This window comes from Engystomops pustulosus, chromosome 2 (genome assembly GCF_040894005.1).
Source record: "Engystomops pustulosus chromosome 2, aEngPut4.maternal, whole genome shotgun sequence".
NCBI classification, from domain to species: Eukaryota; Metazoa; Chordata; class Amphibia; order Anura; family Leptodactylidae; genus Engystomops; species Engystomops pustulosus.
This window is the reverse complement of record NC_092412.1, coordinates 167,246,201-167,252,418: the sequence shown is the minus strand read 5'-3', so window position 1 is coordinate 167,252,418 and position 6,218 is coordinate 167,246,201. Positions and strand designations below refer to the sequence as shown.

Here is a 6,218-nt window from a genome sequence, read left to right as displayed (position 1 = left end):
GTGCAATCTCGTTTTTATTTTTCTTATATAACTTTAGGTAATTATTGAATATTTCTTGTTAGATGGTATGTTTATCTATCACAATGGAAGAGGACTAGAACATTCAAAGTGAGAGGGATTGCTTTATCTAGAGAATTTTGAGTAATTTTTAGATGTAGCCATACACTTATTTTAATATTGTTTCTGATAGTACGCCAAGTTCCCCTGGGTTTCAAGTTCCTAATTTATAGATCTAATAGATCTCCCTTTTCGTCAGAGCTCTGAACCTATTATGGATATGTTTATTTATCTGATCGATCGGAGTGACTTTTATTCCCCGATCTGTGGGATCATGTTTTAGAGTGCAATGTGGCGTTGGCCGCGATTGAGTTTTTTATGAATGATATTATACCTATGTTGGTTCATTCAAAATGTATGAACCTTGAACTGTCTGCCTACATACTGCTTCCCACAGTTACATTGGATGAGGTAAATTACATAGTTACATTGGCAATTTAGATTTTGTTTTATTATGTACTTTTCTCCTGTGGTGTTGAACAGAAAGGTTTTTATATTACTTCCAAACCGTACCTATTGATTTCTCTACACCTTGTTTAAAATCTCTCCATACTGATTTATTTGGGGCCCAAGGAGAAGAAGGGTTACTGCGGCCTCCCTATACACTTCCAAGATGCACGTTGGCTTGGGGGTACCAAATATACTCAAATATTATTATGCCTCTAGGCTAGTGACTTTAGTAATGCTAAATAAGAAAAAGGCTTTAACCCAATGGGCCCTAATCAAGCAATATGCCTGCCCACAAGTGCCTCTGGACACTTTATTCTGGCTCCAAAGTTAGATCTGTGATCTTATGTCTACTCCTCTCTTCTCTACAAAGTTAGACCGTTGATCTTATGCCCACCCCTCTCTTCTCTGCAAAGTTAGACCAGTGATCTTATGCCCAATCCTTTCTGCTCTGCTTTATTATGGGATAGAAGTAAAAACAACCACAGCTTAAAATCTTCACTACTTCCCTTGTGGCTAGGCTTTTCAATAATCCAAGATTTCTTCTAGGACTCCAACCTCAGCAATTTCATTGGTGGATAGACAAGGGTCTATATCACATTGGTGACTTCTGCGATCAGCTGGGACTTAGATACTGTGAGTTTTTAAAATCCATGTATGCATTGCAAGACGCTGAAGTGTTTTAGTTCCACCAGATACATCACTACACAAAGAGCCTCAAAAACTCCTTCCCAGACATTACACTGCATACACCATTTGAAGGCCTTTGTTTAAACTCAACTGACACTGCCCATGCCCAGAGGGATCTGGGAACTTCTTGCTCACTGAGAAGTTTCTTTTAATATGACCTTGGTGGAAGCTAATTTTTTTTCACAATAAAGAATTTTTATTACTTACAATTACAAACTACATTACTAAAACAAAATTCCCATACAAACGCATTAATACCTTTAATAAACCGCAACACCTACCTCCTCCCCCTCCCTAATGCAAAGTCAGGGAGAAAAAAAAGTTTTAATCCTCTAATAACCATCTCTTCTGCCATACTGCCATCAACTTTTCCCATCTCTAAATATTTAATTTTTTCATCATTTTTAATTCACTCCAATCCATTCTCCCAATCCTTTATAGTAGAGGCTAAATCAGATTTCCATCTACAAACCAACAAATATGTAGGTCCTTATATCAACAGTGTTACCCAATATTAATACATCAGGAGAAGGGGTAATGTCAATCCGAATAATAGTATATTTCTTATTGTGTATTTCTTCCTAAAATTGGAGGACCTTTTTACAGTTCCATAGCATATGCAAATTATCAACATTTTCTTTACATTTCATACACTTAACATCTTTACCCTGGTTAAATATAGAGTTTTGGTCCATCTCAGGCGATGGACAAATACATTTTTGGAATCGGGGGAAGCCAGGGGATCATAGTGCCTAGTCTCCCTAGTTTCTAGCATGCCTGGACACAAAGATATAAATATCTTGGGATGGGACCATAGCAAATGGGTCAGGTTTGGATTCACCCGGATCAAATGATACCAGAACCCTGACCCTTTAGAAGCTATGACTTCTCCAAGGTTCTGGATTTAATACCAAGTAGAAGGGTCCTCAAAGCCCTCATGGGGGTGGGCAGTGGTGTATCTGCACCTAATATAAGCACAACACCACAGATGCCCATGGTCTTTGGCTTAGGTAACAATTCACTATCACAAAGCACAGGAAAAATCAGTGGCCTATCAGTTTCTATTAGGTCCACACAAGGTAACTAACATACTGAATTGCTAATGCTTATAGTCCTACCCTTGTATTGTACTCTGATAACTGTATAAATATCTATTGTGTGTACTGTTTGTGTAGTGTGCCCTTAAGACAATAAAATTTAAAGTTTAACCTTTCTTGCTGTTTTATCTCGATCCACGAATCCCCACCTCTGTGTCTAGGTTAAATGTATGCTGCCGGGTTGGTTCCTCACCCTATATAATCCCGCTAACGACCGGGCTTTTATTAAAGGAGGCAGCTTATTGGATTGATAAGATTCTTTTTCACTGAGGCTAATGAAAGGGGTCTTATAGCCATTCAGGGTTGTGATTTATTGTTGTGCCATATCCAGAGGTTGTGTGGGGAACTGGAAATCACTTCTCTCGCCTTCCAGATCCTGTGTGTTGTGGGAGTGTCTATAAAAGACAATTACTTGACCTTACGTACCCTTCAGGTAATTAAGGTAATTACATTTCTGTCCTAATCAGAGTGAATAACAAATAATCAGCATAGAACATCATTTTATCTCTCAAACCACTACATCCACAACCTTTAATGTCCTCAGTATGTCCTTTTATTCCTAAACATCCTATTTTTATAAGTTGCTCCTAGAATAGAGCAAATTATTTTAAAACTCTTAGACAGCCACTCAAGACACCACTCTAATCCTTGCTCTTGGATCTGGAAAGAACAATTGAATATTCTTTATAAAAGATACCCCCAAACCCCAAGATCTATTGACAGGAAGGGAGCGGGTCTCCCCCCAACCCAACTGTATTCCTGCAAACACCCTTCTCAAAATACTTTGAAGCATGTCTATTGAGAACAAAACCAGATTGATCTATGTGAATCAATTCTGTAATAACTGGTCTTAATCTCAGTGCCAATACCTGATTGTTTTTATTCTTTTTAAAAATTAATGAAATAACCACATCTATATGGTAAAGATTTATTTGAAGCGTCAACCAAAATTGGTAAAAGAATACTTTCAAACCTCCTATATATTTCAAATGCAAGCTATCTAATCCCGGAGCTGTATTACGAGAGACACTCTAAGTTCTTCCTCCCTAATGGGTTTATCCAGATTCTCCCTCTGTTTCACTGATAAACTTGGGTGCTCGATATTCGCCAAATATTCCCTAATTTTATTAACACAGATTCTTGCTGCATATTAACAAATCTTCCATAATTTCTGATTTCTCAGTAATAACTACACCCATAGCATTTTTAATGTAGTCAATTCCTGATTTTACATCTTGGCACTGAATAATGTTGGATAAAAGCTTACCGGGTTTACCCCCTTCAATAAATTTCTTATAACCCAAAAATTAGGCTGCATGTTGGGTCTAATCCATCAAAAAGCTATTATACTCCTCGTGTGCCCTTTTAAGTCCCCAAAGATCATACCTCTTGGATCTTTACTATATGCTTCTCTATTTTTCTATATATCATTTCTGAGGACTTCCTCTTGATTCGCCTTTGTTTTTTAGCCCAATGAATTTTATTATATAAACATCCCTGTATAAACTCTTCAGCTGCATCCCATGGAATTCTGTTATCCATATTTCCTTTATTACAAAGCCAAAAATGTTCTATTTCTGCCAATATTTTCTTATATTCATTTAATATTGTCAAACAATGTGATTTCATTCTAAATTGTATCTTAAACCTCTCTATTTCCCTTCTGTTTTTCAAATCTACCACCACAAAATAATGATCTGAGATAGAATATCCTTATAATCAGCAAGGTCTATCCTAGTGTATCCTTTATGTGTGTTAATAAATCATGAAAAGGCTTTTTTTCCTTAAATATTTCACCCTCCAAATAACACAAACATATTTTTGAAGTGGAGATTCCCCCACCATGTTACTTCTTTGATTAATACTTATTCTATTATGATTCAAATAGCATCCCATTATTAAATCTATTACACAGCTGCAGTCTCCACAAGATAATAATCTGGGCATTTATCCATAAAAAACTAATAAACGTCTCCTAACCTCATGAGAATATGAAGGTGGTATATGGTCTATTTTATGGTGAACCAACACATTAACTCCCCTGGATGTTGATGTGAAGTAGGTGTAAAACTCTTTTCCAGTTCACTTTTCCAGTCCATTTATCTTGATAGATCACTCACTTTTCCTTTTTATCTGTGTGGCTTTTGAAAAATCCAGGAAACACATAATTTTAGAGCCACTGAATAGGATTTCGGGTTTTCCTCCCATAGCCCTAAGAATCGAATCTCTATCTTTGGAGCATATCAACTTGACTAAGAGATGTCTTTTGGGCTCCCTGGTGGGAGGGGCTTGCTGAGTAATAATAATAATAATTCTTTATTTATATAGCGCACACAGATTACGCAGCGCTGCGCAGGCATGTCAAATTGGTCCCTGTCCCCATGGGGCTCACAATCTAAACAACCTAACAGTATGTTTTGAAGTGTGGGAGGAAACCGGAGTACCCGGAGGAAACCCACGCAAACACGGAGAGAACATACAAACTCTTTGCAGATGTTGACCTGGGTGGGATTCGAACCCAGGACCCCAGTGCTGCAAGGCAGATGTGCCACCGTGCCGCCCTACAACCCCCTGGACCACCGCGGACGATCACACAAGCTGACGCCTGGGACCGGAGTCTAAGTGGTGCACTGTCTTCACCAGCGTGCAAGACCACCAGGTCGTTCCACAGGTGCGACTTGCCCGTGGCAGCAGGTAAGGTCAAGGTACAGGAACGCTAGGCAGTCTTGAGGTCGGGAACAGGCAGATAGTCAGGGCAGGTTGCAACAGTGCAGAAACAGGATTTGAGCTGGAGGTCAAGGCTGGTAGAGGAGAAGCAAGGTCAGGGTCAGGTCTGTGGTCACAACAGGAGACCTGGAAACAAGGGATGCACATCGGAAGCTTTCTCAAAGGCTAGGAGCGCAAAGATCCGGCAGGGGTAGCTGGGAGAAGTCAGCTTTTAAGGAAACCTGGAAGCGGCCAGTGCCAATCAGCGGCATGCTGGCCCTTTGAATCTGCATGCGCAGGAATGAGGAGAGGTGCGGGAGCAGGAATGAGGATAGGTGAGTTCAGTGGTAAAGGGGTGCCGCCACGGAGAGGAGCGCGGGTGTGGATCGCAGGGGCACCCTCGACACTGGGTACTGAAAGTGCCCATTGAACAGGAAATACAGATAACAGATGCTCTTTTCCCATCTGATCCAACAACCATGATTTAAGAAAAGTCAGCAATTATTACAGTTATTACAGTTTTAATGCTTTTTTATCAACAGTTACCCTCATGTCACTATCATATACCACCAGAAACTTCAACTTTCAAATTAGCAAATCGAGATGCTTCACTACCTAGGCCCACCATATTGGCCTAAGCAATCCCCTGTAAGTCCCCTACTAATGTTTTGCGTACTTCAGTCTATTTTTTCAAGGGATTGCCACATTTTCTCCAATTTATTTTGCGCTCTATTTGCTGTTTTATCTATAGGTGATACACCGCCCTGTGATTTTCTCTTATCTGCCTTATCCGATTTAAGTGCCAGTTTGCAGTTCAATATATCACACTGATCCTGCCTTTGTTTCTCTTTTCACCCCAAACACTTCTGTAGATATAATCCTATCCCACTGCTAGGGGATGGTGACCAAAGGGTTAAACATGCAATTCAGCCATTTTGCCACACAGATATAAAGAATTCAAGCAAATGTCCCAGGGTCAACATCTGCAAAGAGTTTGTATGTGCTCTCCGTGTTTGCGAGGCTTTCCTCCGGGTTCTCTCCCACACTCCAAAACATACTGGTCGGTTGATTAGATTGTGAGCCCATTGGGGACAGGGACCGATTTGGCAAGCTCTGTGCAGCGCTGCGTAATCTGTGTACGCTATATAAATAAAGGAATTATTATTAGAATTATTATCAAGCAAAGAAAATATCCATACATAGATCCAAAATATAGTTACA

General features: G+C 39.6%; 1 protein-coding gene across 1 annotated transcript in view; it reads right to left on the bottom strand.

Annotated features, from left to right (window-relative positions):
• SYT2 (synaptotagmin 2) overlaps positions 1–6,218 on the bottom strand; it is a 371,992-nt gene that overhangs the window by 238,129 nt on the left and 127,645 nt on the right. The gene's annotated exons all lie outside the window — the stretch shown is intronic.